This window comes from Tursiops truncatus, chromosome 2 (assembly GCF_011762595.2).
Source record: "Tursiops truncatus isolate mTurTru1 chromosome 2, mTurTru1.mat.Y, whole genome shotgun sequence".
Lineage (NCBI taxonomy): Eukaryota > Metazoa > Chordata > Mammalia > Artiodactyla > Delphinidae > Tursiops > Tursiops truncatus.
The window spans coordinates 92,675,324-92,691,188 of NC_047035.1; the positions used below are offsets into that span (position 1 = coordinate 92,675,324).

General features: G+C 40.6%; 2 protein-coding genes across 4 annotated transcripts in view; one reads left to right on the forward strand and one right to left on the reverse strand.

Annotated features, from left to right (window-relative positions):
* The window catches only part of GABPB1 (GA binding protein transcription factor subunit beta 1), a 79,289-nt gene extending 71,451 nt beyond the window's left edge, over positions 1-7,838 (reverse strand). Inside the window, exon 1 of one of the 3 annotated variants that reach the window (XM_073800978.1) lies at positions 7,614-7,838. The gene's annotated coding sequence lies outside the window, so the exon portion shown is untranslated. Of the gene's footprint in view, positions 1-6,483; positions 6,857-7,613 lie in introns of those variants that run through there. The other 2 variants (XM_019929327.3, XM_073800977.1) reach the window with 2 other exon arrangements.
* Positions 7,839-8,425: 587 nt separating this feature from the next.
* USP8 (ubiquitin specific peptidase 8) overlaps positions 8,426-15,865 on the forward strand; it is a 99,026-nt gene continuing 91,586 nt past the window's right edge. Inside the window, exon 1 of the mRNA XM_033851670.2 lies at positions 8,426-8,584. The gene's annotated coding sequence lies outside the window, so the exon portion shown is untranslated. The remainder of the gene's footprint in view (positions 8,585-15,865) is intronic.

A 15,865-nucleotide genomic window follows, 5' to 3' on the forward strand; every position in this document is an offset into this window, starting at 1 on the left:
ACTGCTTAGGTTTAGCAGCAATGGGTTCAAAAAAATTTTTAGGAAAATTATTCTGGCAGCCATATGAAGGATGGATTGGAGGAAGGTAACTCTAAAGTTAGAAAGGGCAAATAACAGGCAATGCAGAATCCCAAAAACAGAGATCCAGGAGAGAAATCTAAAGAATCATGCTGACTGATGGATATACAAAATAAAGGAGAAACATGTATCACAGACAACTTTAAGATTTAAGCATGGGGACTTCCCTGGTGGCACAGTGGTTAAGAATCCGTCTGCCAACGCAGGGGACACAGGTTCGATCCCTGGTCCGGAAAGATCCCACATGTCGCAGAGCAACTAAGGCTGCGCATCACAACTACTGAGCCTGCGCTCAGGAGCCCATGCTCTGCAACAAGAGAAGCCACTGCAATGAGAAGCCCGTGCACCGCAACAAAGAGTAGCCCCTGCTTGCTGCAACTAGAGAAAGCCCATGCGCAGCAACGAAGACCCAATGCCGCCAAAAATAAATAAAATAAATTAATTAAGCAAAAAAAAGATTTAAGTATGATGATAAAACAAAGAAAAACAGAGTAGGTGGCAAGTGGGTAATAATAAATCAAAAAGTGAAGGAAATTCCTTGAGCCTCTCAATGGAAGTATTCAGTAAACCACTGGAGATACAAACCTGGAGAGTACACACTGATGAACATATAAACATATAAAACATCCATGGAGAAGAGACAAAGAGAGGTGAGCAGAGGGCTAAGTACTGAGAAGAATAACGACCGTTGTTAAGAGGATCATGAAACAACAACCAAAAGAAAAAAAATAAACGTAGTAGCCAGAAAATCAGGATGCACACTAACATGAAAAGCAAGGAAAGAAAGTTAAGAAGCCTAGGTGGAAGTCAACAGTAACACATATACACTAACTGAATAAAATCAGGATGAAGCCAATACCATTGGAAAAAAGGATGTCCTTTGAAGCAGCAGTCTGAATACGTCACATTCACATGTAATGTCATTACAAAACTGCAGTAAGTTAGGGAAGAAGTAGTAAAAGGGCTGAGGGCAGCAAGAGCTGAGGGCAGAAATTTTAACTAAGATCTTAAAATTTTTGAAATAAAAAAGAGAAATGAGGAAGATAGCTAGAAAGAACAGTAGCAATAGTTAATCAAAGTTTATTTTTTTCTCCCAAAATACGGAAGTCTGTATATACTTGAAGGTAAGGAGGAAAAACCCCTGGAGATAACCATCGAAGTGATCAGAGGAAAAGTTAAGTATAGCAGCAAGATTCCTCTTCCATTCAGTTTACAAAATAAGGTGAAAGAATAGAGATTTGTCATGGTGAAAACAAAACAAAAAAAATGCAAGCTTGTATTCTATTTTCTTTTTCAATTAAGTAGAAGTCAATGGCACCTTCTGAAAGAGAGGAAGATATATGAGACAAAAGCAAAATATTAGACTAATAAAATGATTGCCAAGTAGCAAGCGTCCATTGGATCTGTCCAGCATAAATTTATAGTGGCCAAAAATTTTCATAATTACCCACCTTCCTCCACAAATACACTGTGACCTATGAGGAAGAACAGAGGAAATAGATGGGTAGGAGAATTTGACAACAGGAGCCCAGTAAAATATGAAAAAGTGACTGATGCAAGTTCAGGCTATATATAATGCACACAGGAATAAGCTAAGGGAGAGAAATTGAGGGTCCCTATGGAAAAAAAATAGATAAAGGAACATAGGTGGAGTAATCGCAAAGATCAGAGTTCACACGAGCCAGTTAGGATGTAAGAAATTTTTTAGATCATTCACTTACACACCATACTGTATGCTATGGTCTGAATATTTGTGTCTCCCCACCCCTCAATTTTATGTTGAACTCCTAATGCCCAAAGTGATGGTATTGGAAGTGAGGCCTTTGGAAGGTGATTAAGTCTTGAGGGCAGATCACGAATGAGATTAATGTTCTTATAAAAAGACCTGAGAGAAGTCCCTTTGCCCCTTCTACCATGTGAGGATACAAGAGAAAAGTCTGCAACCCGGAAGAGGGTCCTCACCAGAGCCCAATGATGCCAGCACCTTGATCTTAGACCTCCTAGACATGCTTTAATATTAAAAATGTTTTAATATTAAAATAAAATAGGACTCAAAATTGAGTAAATTCCACAGGTTCCTTAACTGCAATTCCAAAACCAAAAAACAGCTCTGAAACCCAAAATAATGCATTTGGCAGTGAAACCTTACCAAAACTGACATGAAGCTATTTATAGTCTTTATTTACCCCATTTAGTGTAAACATTCATACATTTTGCTGCAGAAATAGTAACTTGTTTGAAGAAGGCTACTGCACTGGACTGTTGAAAGGTTACATAACACTACCTTAGCTATATCCAAAAAATTCTTAATTCCAAAACCTATTAGACCACAGAGTTTTAGTTGACTATGATCCTACAATAATTGCTAACATTTACTGAGCTATTAACCATGTGTCAGACACTGTTCTGATCACTTTATATGCAGTAACTCATTTAATCCTTCCAAGCACCATGAGGTAGTTATTATAATTATTCAAATTTTACAAAGGAGGAAAGTGCGGCACAGAGAGATTAAGCAAGTCACAGAGCCAGAGAGTGACTAAGCTGGGATGAATACAACATTTAAAATATTACACTTAAGGTGAAGAAAACATTAACAAAATATAGAACTGATTATAGTAGGGTGGTAGGAGTCAGTGATATTTTTCTCTATTCAATTAATGTATTACTTTTAGAATGGTAAAGATTCAAACACTTCATGTGTTCATTAAATACAGAACACTTCATGCACTTACAAATTCTCATTTATGTGCAATTCCTTAGTCAACTTGCATAAACTGCACAGTATAAAATCCAAACTCCTCAGCTTATGCTAATATTTTTAATTTTTTATTGAAATATAACACCTTAATATCTTTTTAATCACAAGCAATACACAATAATACATATTCATTGTAGAAGTAAGAAAATTTGTATAAGTAAAAAGAAAATAATCACCTATAAATTTACACTCAAAAATAACCACTTAACAGTTTGGCACATTTCCTTCCAGATGTCAATGTATGTTATTTAATCAAAATAAAATCATGTTTTTAAATTTACTTTTTTCACTTAACATACACCAAGACATAATTTCAAGTTTTTATTCTTCTAACCATCATTTTAATGGCTAGGCAGTACCCCACTTTAGGGATGTACCCTAACAATCACTGTGAAATATTTAAGTTGTTTATAATTCCACAGCATTGAGTCACCGGCTCTGGGAGTCAAACTGTTTGGAATCAAGTCCATGCTCTACATTACTAACTCTGCTACCTTGGGCAAGCTACCTAATTTCTCTATGCCTCAGTTTTCTCTTCTGAAAAATGGGGGATAATATAACCTACTACATTATTAATGTGGGGAGGAGGGTCAAATGTGTCAATATACAGCTTTTATTATCAACAATGCTGCAATTGGTATGTAAACAGCTACCAATTTATTGGCATATCTTTACTACCCCAAAATAAATTCATTTAAATAGGAATTTCCACATCAGAAGGTATGCCTATTTTTCAGGCTTTGAATCTGCCAAATCACAGCTGGGTTTAAAACCTTCATCAAATAGCTCTCTCACTTAATACTCATTTCTCTTTATCCAAGAAAATGAAAACTATGATCCAGTTAAGCTAACCAGCTTGTTTCAATTAGCTTTTGCTCTTCCACTTTTGTACATGCAAACCTAGACGGATTTCATAAAATCTGTTTGTAGGGAACTTAACGAAACCTGGCCCAAATCCTCATTCAGCACATCATTTCCTCTACCCTTGAATCCCTAACTTTAACACTGTCAGTGGGAGGGGACAGCCTGCCACCCAAAACAACACATTATATTTTTACTGTTTTGAGGAAATTTTTCTTGGAAGAATGCTGAAATTTGCCTCCTTCTAACTTCTACCCCTTGATCCTACTTCTTTCTAGTCAAATCAAACCTGATTTTTCTGTGTGACAGACCTCCAAATATTTAAATACTACTATCATTTCTTAGATGAGCTCCTTTTTTTGGGGCCAAACATCACAGTTTTTCAACTTTTCCTCCTTTCCATTTCCCCCATGATCAGAATTCTCTGGCTATGCTCTATAGTTCAGTGGTTTTTAAACCTGATTGTCTGTCACCTAAGGAATGTGAGAAAAACAGAGTGGCCCAGTTCCTATCTTACTTAAGCTTGGGCCTCATGGTTTTTTTTAATTAGCTCTCCAGGTGATTCTGATACAAAGTTTGAGAACTGATTGATGCAAGGTCCCACTTACAATATGATATATCATATGCTACCTGAAAATCTGACATAATACCCCAGGTATAACACAACTAGTAAAAAGTAAAGTGGGGCTAACACCTTGCTCTTTCTATATGCTGTTCTACCAACTTCAAAATGACATTTACTTTTAAAAAAATTATAAGTGTTGATTCTTATTAAATGTACAGTTAAAATGATCAAGTCTTTTCCACACTATTTGTGCATTAGCATCTTGGGCCCTAACTGCCAACCTTTATAATCATTCCCATTAAAAGGTGAGGGAACTCGGGCTAAGAGTTTAGATTTCTATTTCTAGAAATCTAGATCAATGGCCCTGCATGTGGATTTACCTTCAGTGGAGAAATCACTTCATGCTTAAGCCTCTACACTTACATTATGGACATACTCAGCCCAAATAAAAGTGCACTAGCCCACCAACGACTGAATTGACAGTTGACTGCACCAAAGCATCTCCTCTGTGCAGAGCACTGTTGTCAACATTATGAGGTAACACATAGGCACTAATACTAATAAATTGACCTTCTAGAGAGCATGATGGAACAAACATCTTCAGAAAAAGTTAAGTATAATACTAATTATCGTTGTCCCAAGGTAGACACGTTAGTGCTGTAGAAACATATGATTACTAGTTGGAAAGCTCTGGAACCAAAGAAATGATTCATTAGAAAACTAAGTTGCCCTGAACGCTAAGGTTTTGTTTCAGTTTGTTTTTTAGCAATTGCAGAGAAGAGATGGAGCCCATCCACACTCAAGCTACTTGCAAAAGGGCACTGCACCCTCAAAATTAATTCATGAGTCAAAATTTCTTGCAATGACTTCTGAATCCCTAACGATTTGTTTGCTTTACTTGTTACTATTTCTAACTTGAGGTACTCAAGGGCCAAAAAAAAGTCCATTCTATGGACAATGAGGCCCATTATAAATATATCTTAGAGTTGAGGGTAGGGGGGACAAACCAAGATCCAATCTATTTATTTTCATTTGAATAGCAAACATCAAAAATATACCTGGCATTTTCTAACAATTACATGAAGAATGACCAGATGCTTCCTGTTGATGGAACAGAACTACAGACTGACAGAATCAGACTAAAGTTCACAAAACAACTAGAAGTGAATTTAGCTTCATTTCAAAACCATTAAACCAAAGTAAGTATGGCCTTAAATTTTCACACATCTACAATTTAATTGCCCCCCAACCTAGAAAACCCAGATTGATTCAAAGAGATAGACAATTCGAACTCTAAGTTACAGACAGTTAACTCTAAGTTTGTATACACACTACAATACAAAAGCACTGTTTCACCAAAGGTTTCACTGCAGGATTCCTTTTAAATCTGGCACTCCTATATTGCTTTGAAAGTGTCCTATCTTCAAAAATTACATTTACATACAAGTTTTCACAAGCAAATCTAACACGGAATTCATGGTTTACTTGTGTACATCATTAAAAATAAGTTGTGGAATTAAAAATTAATTTTAATCACTTAAAATTTTTTCAAATGTTCTAAATCCCAAACTGAAAAAAAGTTGGAGTCCAAGAAAAAAGCACAGGAATCAACCTTCTTATCCATATTTTTAAAGTGTGTCTTGTATAATAACATCCTGATTTGACTTGTGAGACGATAGAAACGACACATTTTTTAGTTTTTTAAAAAAGGCATGAGCATACAGTGTTTTCCAGTGGTTACATGGTGTGACACCACATCACACTGAATGCAGAAGTAGGTTTAAGAATCTAGCTATCTTCTGTTAAACCTGACATTAAAGACTTGCAGAAATGCAAAACAATGTCACTCTTGCCTAAAAGGTCACTGATGTGAACATGCAATGGATTTTTCTTTTGTTATTTTTGGAAAAATAAATACTTCAAAAGAGAGAAAAGAAAAAACATAAAGCCGTCTTTAGTTTCCTTAAATTCAAAATCTGAGCCTGAAAGTGGAAGTGTCAAGGTCGATGGTTACAAGTCAATGAGAAGAAATTTAAAGTAAGCTGGCTGGGTCTATGTGTGAGATAAATATCTGCAAAAAGAACTTTTGACCACGAACTTCTGCATAATAAACTATGGTGCTTCTTTAATTCTGGGATGGCAAACTACTGTACAAGGATCATTTACTCACTACATCAAACCATTTTCCAAATAAAAACTACTTCAGAAAGTAACTTGCCTGAATCGAGACAGCAAATCAGTGTCCAGAGACAGCACTTAAAATATTTCCATATTACCAAGCCCCCTTCAGAAGTACTGTGGTCTCTGCCCCTCCTTTGAACAGATGTCTGTTCGCCAGAGTCCAATCAGCTTTAAAGCAACAGTCTGTGTACTGAAAACAGGCTTCAAGTGGGAAAACACACACAAAGCAGGCCTATATCGTTCCTTTGGTTTCAGTTTTCACGATGCACTCTTGAGGCTAGGCACGCTGGTTCAACACGGTAGGAGAGTTTCAACGAAACACACTAAATACACACTGATTAACTGTGCCCAGGCAGAAATGACCTGGCAAAATTCCCAACTTCTTCCCCGAGGCCCTGCACCCGCAGATCCCGGCGGCTAAGTCCCAAGAACAGAAGTGCCCCAGCATCCTGAGCGGCTGGCTTCGTCCCCTCAGAGACTCGAGTCCCCAAGGCTGAGGCAGTCGACGGCGCGGCCCAGCGCAGGACCGGCCGGGCGCTCCCGTTAACCCTGTCCGGGCCGGCCGCTCCCGCCGCGGCCCGTGCGCCACCCGGCCCCGCGGGCCCAGCAGCACAGCTCACCCGAAGCCGGCCGCCCCCGCCGTCCCTTCCCCGCTCCGGCGAGCCAGGCGGTGCGATCAGGCCGCCCAGACAAAGAGAGCGGCGGCTCCCGGGGCGGCGGGCGCCAAGGCCGTGCCGCGCCTGCCTGCCTGTCTCCCTCCCTCCCTCGCCCGCCTCCCGCAGAGCCCCCAAAGCCCCGGCCCGACCCCATTCCGCCCCGGGGCGGCCGCTCGGGACCGGCCGGGCTATGAGCCGCGGGGAGGCCGCAGCTCGCCAGGGCCGAAGAGGGGGCGGCGGCCGCCACCATGTCTGCCCGCCCCTCCCAGAAGCGGGGTGCGAGCGGACAAAGCGCGCCGGCGGCGCGGGCGGAGCGGGGGCCCAGGCCGACCCCGCCGACCCCCGCGGAATAAGCGGGGCCAAGAGCCCCGGAAACCCGGCGCCTTAATGCAATAAACAGGAAATCGCGGGGATGATCTGGGTTCCGGGGGAAGTGGAATTATTTTTTACCAGCGAAGAGATCAACTTCCACATCCGGTGGTAACAGGGCCCTACACAGACCCGCACTGACCTGGAAAAGCTTCGGGAGCGGCGGCCGGGGAGCAGCAGGAGGTGGTTCGGGGACCCGAGGCGCCTCGTACCCGGCCGGGCTGACGCGGCCCAGCTAAACACAAAGCGCTTCAGCTGCACAAGGCGCTATTTTCCGAAAATGCCGCGTCTGGTCGGCGCCCAAAATCCCCACCGAAAAGTCCCCCGTGCTGCGCGCGGAGGGACACATGGTGTGCGAGTGAGTCAAAGCTCCCAGCATCCCTCCCGTACCCGGCCCTCGTCAGCCTCTCTTCTGAGCCTTTCCGCCCCTGCCCTGGTCAGCAGATCCCTCTCCCACCCACTCCCCGATCCCATTCCGGCGGGAGGAAGGGGGCGAGACGGCCTGGTTTTTCTTTTTAACAAAGGGGAGGAAAATATGCCATCTCTAGAACTTGAGCCACACAAAGAAAGCGGCGGAATGATCCGTTGTCGGCGACCGCAAGTCCCGGCTCGCCCGGCGCCTGCGCGGCACGGGGGTAGGAGCTGCGGCCGGCCATGTGCGCGGCGGGGCTGCAGGCCGGCCACCTAGCCTTCCCGCCACTTTCTGCGGGGCTAGTAGTGGGAGGCTGAAGTGCGTGTGCTAACGTTATGTCTTCGGCATGAAAGCTGAGAGATGGGGAATCCTGACTCCTTTCAGGTTAAGCTGAGACATCTAGCAGAGTCCTGGGAGACGGAAGGGCAGTGAAAAAGCTAGGATTTAACTTGAAGCCGCCCTAGATTCCACTAGGCTGACTGGGACAGGAGTCGCTGTTGAGGTACAAGGGGAGGAACTACGGATGTTATTTCTCCACTTCACCTAAACTGAGCAAGTCAAGTTCGTGACGAAAACGTACATATTCCTGTAGCCACCCCCGCCTTTTTTTTTTTTTTCTTAAACATTCTTTTGATGCCTTATACTTCGTAGACCTTTCGTAACTGCTCGCCGAATTCCCTCGGATTACTGTCACCTCAGAGGTAGAAGTCTTGTTTTTCCGTGGCTGGAATGTCAAGATTTTTGTTGTGTTGTATTTTATTAAGAAAGCAGCAAAAGTTTATTTGTGGATGGTGATTTACAAAGTAAGAGTCTTAGGAGTTTAAATTACTTGTGATGATTTTGCTAAAATACCCACCACACTGGTAATGTTTTTAACAGATGAGCCTGGGAATGACTTTTCCAACCTTCTAACCGTACAATTTTTGGCTTCCTATATTTAGGAATTGGGAATATGTGAGAGAGCGCCAAGATTTTAATCTAGAAGAGTTTACAAACAAATGAAATAACATGTTGTCTACAGATTTTGGGTGGCCTCAGATAAACAGTCTTTCTCCACTTACCCTTTTGTGTTATTGATGTAGAGATTTGTAAAGTCTTTGTGTAACTTATTAAAGCGTTGTGCCTAAAATAGAAACAAAGTGAATGGCATAGGAACCTGTATTCTATTTTTCTTTCAATTTAATATTTTCAGTGCTTCTTTCGATAGTCACATGCTTCTCTTTAACATTGAGTTTATCTGAGTAAGCATTCAGCTAATGGTTGTTGTAGAATCCTTGCCCTCATTAATCTTACGCTGTAGAATGCAGACAAGTAGGCATCATCAGTAGTATAATGAGGGTAAACTGCTGAATGCTGTGAAGTTTTATATAGGAGGAATCCCTTACTTGTCAGGGAGGCATGGAATGGGACTGGAGAAGCAATCAGCTTTAATAAGGGAGTCGGGGAAGAACCTTCCAGACAGGTGAAGCAACAAATGCAAAGGTTAAAAGGAAAACTCTGGAGAAATTGTTGGACAAAGAAGATAATGCTTTTTCAGGAATGCCTAAAGATGTGTCTGAAGAGGTCTAGTCATAAAGGCCTTGAATGCCATTTGCAGAAATTAGCTTTTGAGAGCTAAGAGGATGGCATTGAAAGATTTTAAGTAGAAGCATAATCAGATTGGATTTGTATTTTAGACAGATCACTGTCATGCAAAAGTCAGAGGCAAAGAAAACAGTTTGGAGAAAACAGCAATCTATGAGAGAGTAATGACTTGGACTGAGATAGTGGCAAACAGGAGTGAAGAATATGACCGAAGATGTTGAGAGCTTGGTGATTTGGTTGACTGGATACGGAATGACTGAAAAGATGTCAAAGATGACTCCCAAGTGTGTTGAGGGAGCATTTAGGAGGATGTCTTCACTGAGATTGTATGTCTAGTAGGCACTTAGGTATTCTTTCATGTGAGTTGTCTCGAGAGCAACTGTCACTGGCACTGTTCTACACATTAGAACAGATTAAGCAGGAACAAGACCAACAAGGTTCCTGCTCCTGTTTCCGTGGAGGGAACAGACTATAAACAAGTTTTATAAAAGAAGAGGAAAGGTAATACCACATAATATCCTTTATGAAGAGAATAAAAGGGTATTTGGATGAAGCATTTCTCTGGGAAGAGAGAGCAGGCATAATTTTGAAGATTGTTCAGAAATGGCCTCTCTGGGAGTTTCCTGGTTGCCTAATGGTTAGGATTCTGGGCTTTCACTGCTGTGACCCAGGTTCAGTCCCTGGTTGGGGAACTGAGATCTGGCAAGCGGTGTGGCACAGCCAGAAAAAAAAGTGGCCTCTCTGAGAAGGTATTCTTTGAGCTAAGACCTGAATGGGAATAAGTTGAGGGCAGTGTTCAAGACCAAAGGGAATAGTAAGGCAAAATCTTTGGTGAGAAAGCAAGAAAGGCAATGTGGCTAAAGTCTAGAGAGCAAAGAAAGGAAAGGTAGAAGATGAAGTCTGCAGCCTTGGTAAGTTTCAGAGCTCTAGAAGCCACTGAAGGGTTTTAAGGTATGGAGTAACATGGATAGTAACAGTAGAGATAAAGTGGATGCATTGAAGATATATTTTGTGATTAGACCCGACCTATATTGCTAATGAATCAAACAGGGAAAGGGAAAAATCAAGAGTGATTCCTAGGTTTGGGGCATGATTGTCTAGGCCAACACTGTCCAATATAAATATAACACAAGCCACATATGTAATTTTACAGTAGCCACATTAAAAAAGTGAAAGAAAACAAAAAGAAATTTAAAAAATCTTATTTGACCCGATATATCCAAAATAGTATCATTTCATATGTGATCAGTATTTAAAAGTATTAAATATTTTGCATTCTTTTTCTCATTACCAAGTAAGTGTTCAAAATCTGGTGGTTTTTTACATTTATAGCATATCACAATAATTGATTTCATAAAATTTACAGCTGAAAAAGTAGATTCACATACTCGAATCATTCCAAACATATTTCAAAAGTTTTGCAGTAATTGAATTATGTATAAGATTTTTTATTTTAAATTAAAGTTAAGATTAAAATTTTACTTACTAAATTAGCCACATTTCAACTGCTCCATGGCCACTTGTGGCTAGTTGCTACTATATTGGACAGTGCAGGTCTACTAGAATAAAGAATAGTGGAAAATCAGACCAAAAAAGTTGTGTGGAACCAGCCTGGAAGGCCTTTGATGCCATGTTAAAGGATTGGGATCTTACCCTTTAAGACAGAGGGAACAGTGGGTCGTTTTTAAGCTAAGGAGTGACACAGCGTTGTGCTTAAGGCTAGAAAAAGTCCAGTAGGTGACCAACTGATGACTCAGGTCCAAGACTAACCCTTCAGTAGAGTCTCCACATTCTAGGACCTACCTCAGCCCTTCAAATTCAGAAGCCTGATTTTTGTCAGTGCGCTAGAGCAGTGCTACCGAAAGTATGGGCCACGGGCCACCGCCGATCTGTAAACCCTTTGTTATTGGTCCAAGGCATTTACAGAAATCGAGAGTAAGAATTTAGAAACTTTTATAGCAATTAGTGTTACACTAATTTTATGTTTATGGTTCTAATAAAAATTGGGGGCTTGTATTGTTGTATCTTGTATATGCCTTTGTTTTATTTCCCTTCTCTAGTTAATTTATTTTTATATTTTATAGAAGTGTCTATGATCTTTCACCACATATTATTTTTGCTTTTGTTTTTGTTTTTGCGGTACACGGGCCTCCCACTGTTATGACCTCTCCCGTTGCGGAGCGCAGGCTCAGCGGCCATGGCTCACGGGCCCAGCCGCTCCGCGGCATGTGGGATCTTCCCAGACCGGGGCACGAACCCATGTCCCCTGCATCGGCAGGCGGACTCTCAACCACTGCACCACCAGGGAAGCCCACCACAGATTATTTTTGAAGCACTGCTCTAGAGACACTCTGATGAAGGGAGTCAGAAGGACCAAGTTCCCAGAAGACTAATCTAAACCCAGTGCCTTTTTTTTTTTTTAACTTTATAGTGAGAACTATAATGGCTAAGAGGGGAATGGACATCTACTCAGTTTCTCCCACTATACCGAAATGGCAGGCTACATGGAAATAACCAAATTTATAATGGTTACCACTTATTAAATGTTCCTATTTGCCAGCCACTATGCAAAACCTGTTACATATTATTGTCTCATTTAACCCTCATAACAACTCTTAAAATAGGTATTATTAGCCCCATTTTTCCAAAGAGGATACTGAGGCTAAAACAGTTTAAATAACTTGCGTAAAGTCATCAAGCTGGTAAATGTTAGAGACAGGATTCCAATACAGGTCTCTTTTCAAAGCTGTTGTCCCTAATCACTTTTTTTGACATTATATTCCAAGTATCTAGCAGATTCCATGGCACAATAACTCTACATTGGTTTAGAGAGAATGCGCAAAGTTGACTGCATTACCTCCCAGAGGGTCATTAGTGAATTTGGGGTTCTGCAGAGTAAGAGGAGTTAGTGGTATTCTAATAGCATCCAACAAATGCATTCATTTCTACAATAGAAATATGTCTGTTTTGCTGCCATTCAGAATTTATAGACTCCCACAAATCAGTAAAAAATAGAGACAACCCAACAGAAAAATTGGTAAGATTTAAAGTCACTTCACAAAAGAGGATATCTAAATGGCCAATAAACACGTAAAGGTGCTCGACTTCTGTAATCATTAGGCAAATGCAAATTGACATCACAATGAGATGCTGTGGCACACCCACAATAATGGCTAAAATGGAAAACAAAATGTCAAGTATTGGAACAAATGAAACTGTACACTGTTGGTGGGAATGTATATTGGTATAGCCATTTTGGAAAATTCACAGTTCAAGAAAACACATGAAACCAAACTAGATTTAGGGATACAGGTTTAGGTAGTAAAATCTATGAAGAAAAGAAAGGAAATGATTAGCTTTGGGTGGGGGAGTAATGCTTGGGAGGGTATGTAGGGGTGCTTCTGCAGTGCTAGCAGCGTTCTGCTTCTTGACGTGAGTGGGGGTTGCATAGATGTTCACTTTGTGATTCATTGAGCTGTCAGTTTTGAGGTGGATGACTTTTCAGTATATGTATTATATATTTCATGGTTTTAAAATTTTTGCTGAAGTTAACAAGTTAGAAAAAATATCCCATGCTGGATACAGACTACCAACTATTACCTTACTGAGCCAAGCGTTACGGATGTGAAAGATAAGGCAGGCTTGAATTCTGAGGTTGGCAGTGGTGAAGGAGAGGAGAGACAGATGCAAAAAAATGCTGCAAAACTTGAGGCAGTATGAGATGGTGAAAGAGCACAGCAATTGGAGTGAGGAGTCCCAAGTTCAGGACTTAACTGGTTTTTCATCTAGACTAACCACTCTCTAGCTAATGACCTGGGCGTATCTCCTAACTTGCCTTAATATCATTTTTCCCACCTGGGGCTCAGGGGAGTTTGATAAGACGTACATTTTTGTTTTGTTTATAACACTTCGTAAGCTATTAAAATGTCATATAAAATTTTTACTGATGTTCAATTGGATGTGATGGGAAAGGGGGAAGGAGTTAGGATGATTGATATTTTGAGTCTGAGTGATGGAGGTTACGGTGATAGCGTGAACTAAATGATTTGGAGAAAGATTTTATTTAAACTCTATTTTATACATGTTGAGTTTAAGATCATGCCAGAACATCAAGGTGGAATTTTCAAACAGATTTAGAACCTAAGTTTTGGTACTCTGAAAAAAGTGTCAGAATTGGTGATAGAAATTAGAAATTACCCACATAAGGGTAATAATTAAAGCCATGGGCGTGAATACGATCATTGGAAGAGAATATAGAAAAACAGTACTGAGGACAAAGAAGGAGAGAGGTAAAGGAAAAAGAGGAAATCCGCACTTACTGAGCACCTGTTGAACTGTGTGCCAGCTGTTCTCTATTTGTTATCTCGTTTATTCCCCTCAAATTCCAGGGTAGCCAGTTGAGCTTCATTTGGTAGACTGACTTTGTAGACTCACAGTAAGGTAAAGAACCAGCATTTAAAACCAGCTTGACTCCAGCTTGTATGGTGCAATACACCATGCCTGTAGAGCCAAGTATCTAAGTCCATGGGGAGAATTTGAGTCAAGGAAAGATATGCCCTGAGAAAAGACCATTGGATTTTTGTGATTTGCGACCAAGGGTTTCTGGAGCATAAAGCAGTGCCTGTACTGTCATATTTGTTGTGCTTCTGTGAGCATGGTTAATCCAGACAAACATTCGTGTTCTAGACCTCTGGCAATGAGAAAAAAGTCAAGGTGGTAACTGTGAAAACCAGTATAATGAAAACAAAGTCAGTTATTAAAGCCTAGCTAGATACTTTTTTGCCAAGTGCATTAAATCATGCCAAAGCATGAAAGAAACGGGAATAACTCATACGTGATTCATTGTTGTTTGCTGCTTTGTTCGCATACTGCCAAGAACCATCTCGCATATCATCAATGGTATGGGTCCTTCACATTGGAAAACGCTGAAATGTTATATAATAGTGTTCACTGTTCACAGGGCATTTTCAGTCACCTGAAATTTTAAGGGAAAAGATCAAGATGGCTTTGCCAGCCAAGGGCATTATAACTTAGAATGAAAGATAATTTTGCTGGTGATAAACACTTGCCTTTTGGAAAGCAGCAATATCTCCTCAAAATTTAGAGTAATCCACTGTACCTACGAGGACGACTTTTCCCTACTAGGTTTACTAAAACTATTTACTCTTAGAATAGCATCTTAACATTAAAAAAAAGTAAAAGAAGAATGTTCCGCCACAATACAATTACCGGTTTCTTACTGTGTGTTTTTAGATTTACAGATGAATAATGTGTGCGTTTTTGGAAAACAGACTGTTGAGGAATTTTAACTTGATTGCAGGAGCATGATGTCTTCTGTCTTTATCTACTCCCTCTTTCCAAGTTCTAGAGAAGACCTCCAGTAAGCAAGTGAAACTCTTTGGCATAGTCACTGATCTCAGAATCGCTTAGGCGCACCGAGAACTTTGATTTCCAGGAATTGGTTAGGCACAGCCACTTCACTCAACCTTATATTTTACACCCCAGAGTAAAGGTTGCATTTGGGCAACCTGATTTTCTTTCTTTCTGTTTTAAGGCGGTGGGCAGTTAATAATTGTTGGTTGGTTACAGCCTCCAGCCAGATTTGTTAAAATAGATAATCCACCCACAGGTGCAAAAAACTTTTTAAACATCATCACTGTCTTCCATCTATACATTTCCCACCCCCAAGGTAACCTCTACTCTTACTTTTTTGTGTATTTTTCAAGAGTTTTTCTTCATGCTTATACGTGTAATTATTTTCATGCCTTTACATGTTATTTTTCCCCATTTTTATATAAAAGGGAGGATACCGTATACAATATTCTGCACTTTGCACTTAAGACATCTTGGGCTTTTCCGTATAAATGCATCCTTTTTTCTTACCCCTGCAGATTATTTAACCAGTCATTGTCCAATTGAAGAACATGAGTTTCTTTTTTCTTTTTTCTTTTTTTTTTTTTGGCTGTGTTAGGTCTTCATTGCTGCATACAGGCTTTCTCTAGTTGCATTACGTGGGCTTCTCATTGCCGTGACTTCTCTTACTGTGGAGCACGGGCTCTAGGAGCACAGGCTTCAGTAGTTGTGGCCCGCAGGCTCAGTAGTGTGGCGCATGGGCTTAGTTGCTCCATGGCATGTGGCATCTTCCCGGACCAGGGATCAAAGCCATGTCCCTGCATTGGCAGGTGGATTCTTAACCACTGCGCAACCAGGGAAGTCTAGAACGTGAGTTTCTAATCTTTTATATTCTAATTAGTGCTTGGATGGGTATCGTTGTACACAAATCTTTTCTTGTATATTTAAGCATGTCTCATCTCAGTTCCCAGACTGGAATTACTCTGCAAAAGGGCGTATGTGTATTTTTAATTTTAATAGGTACTGCCATATTGCCCTCCATGTAC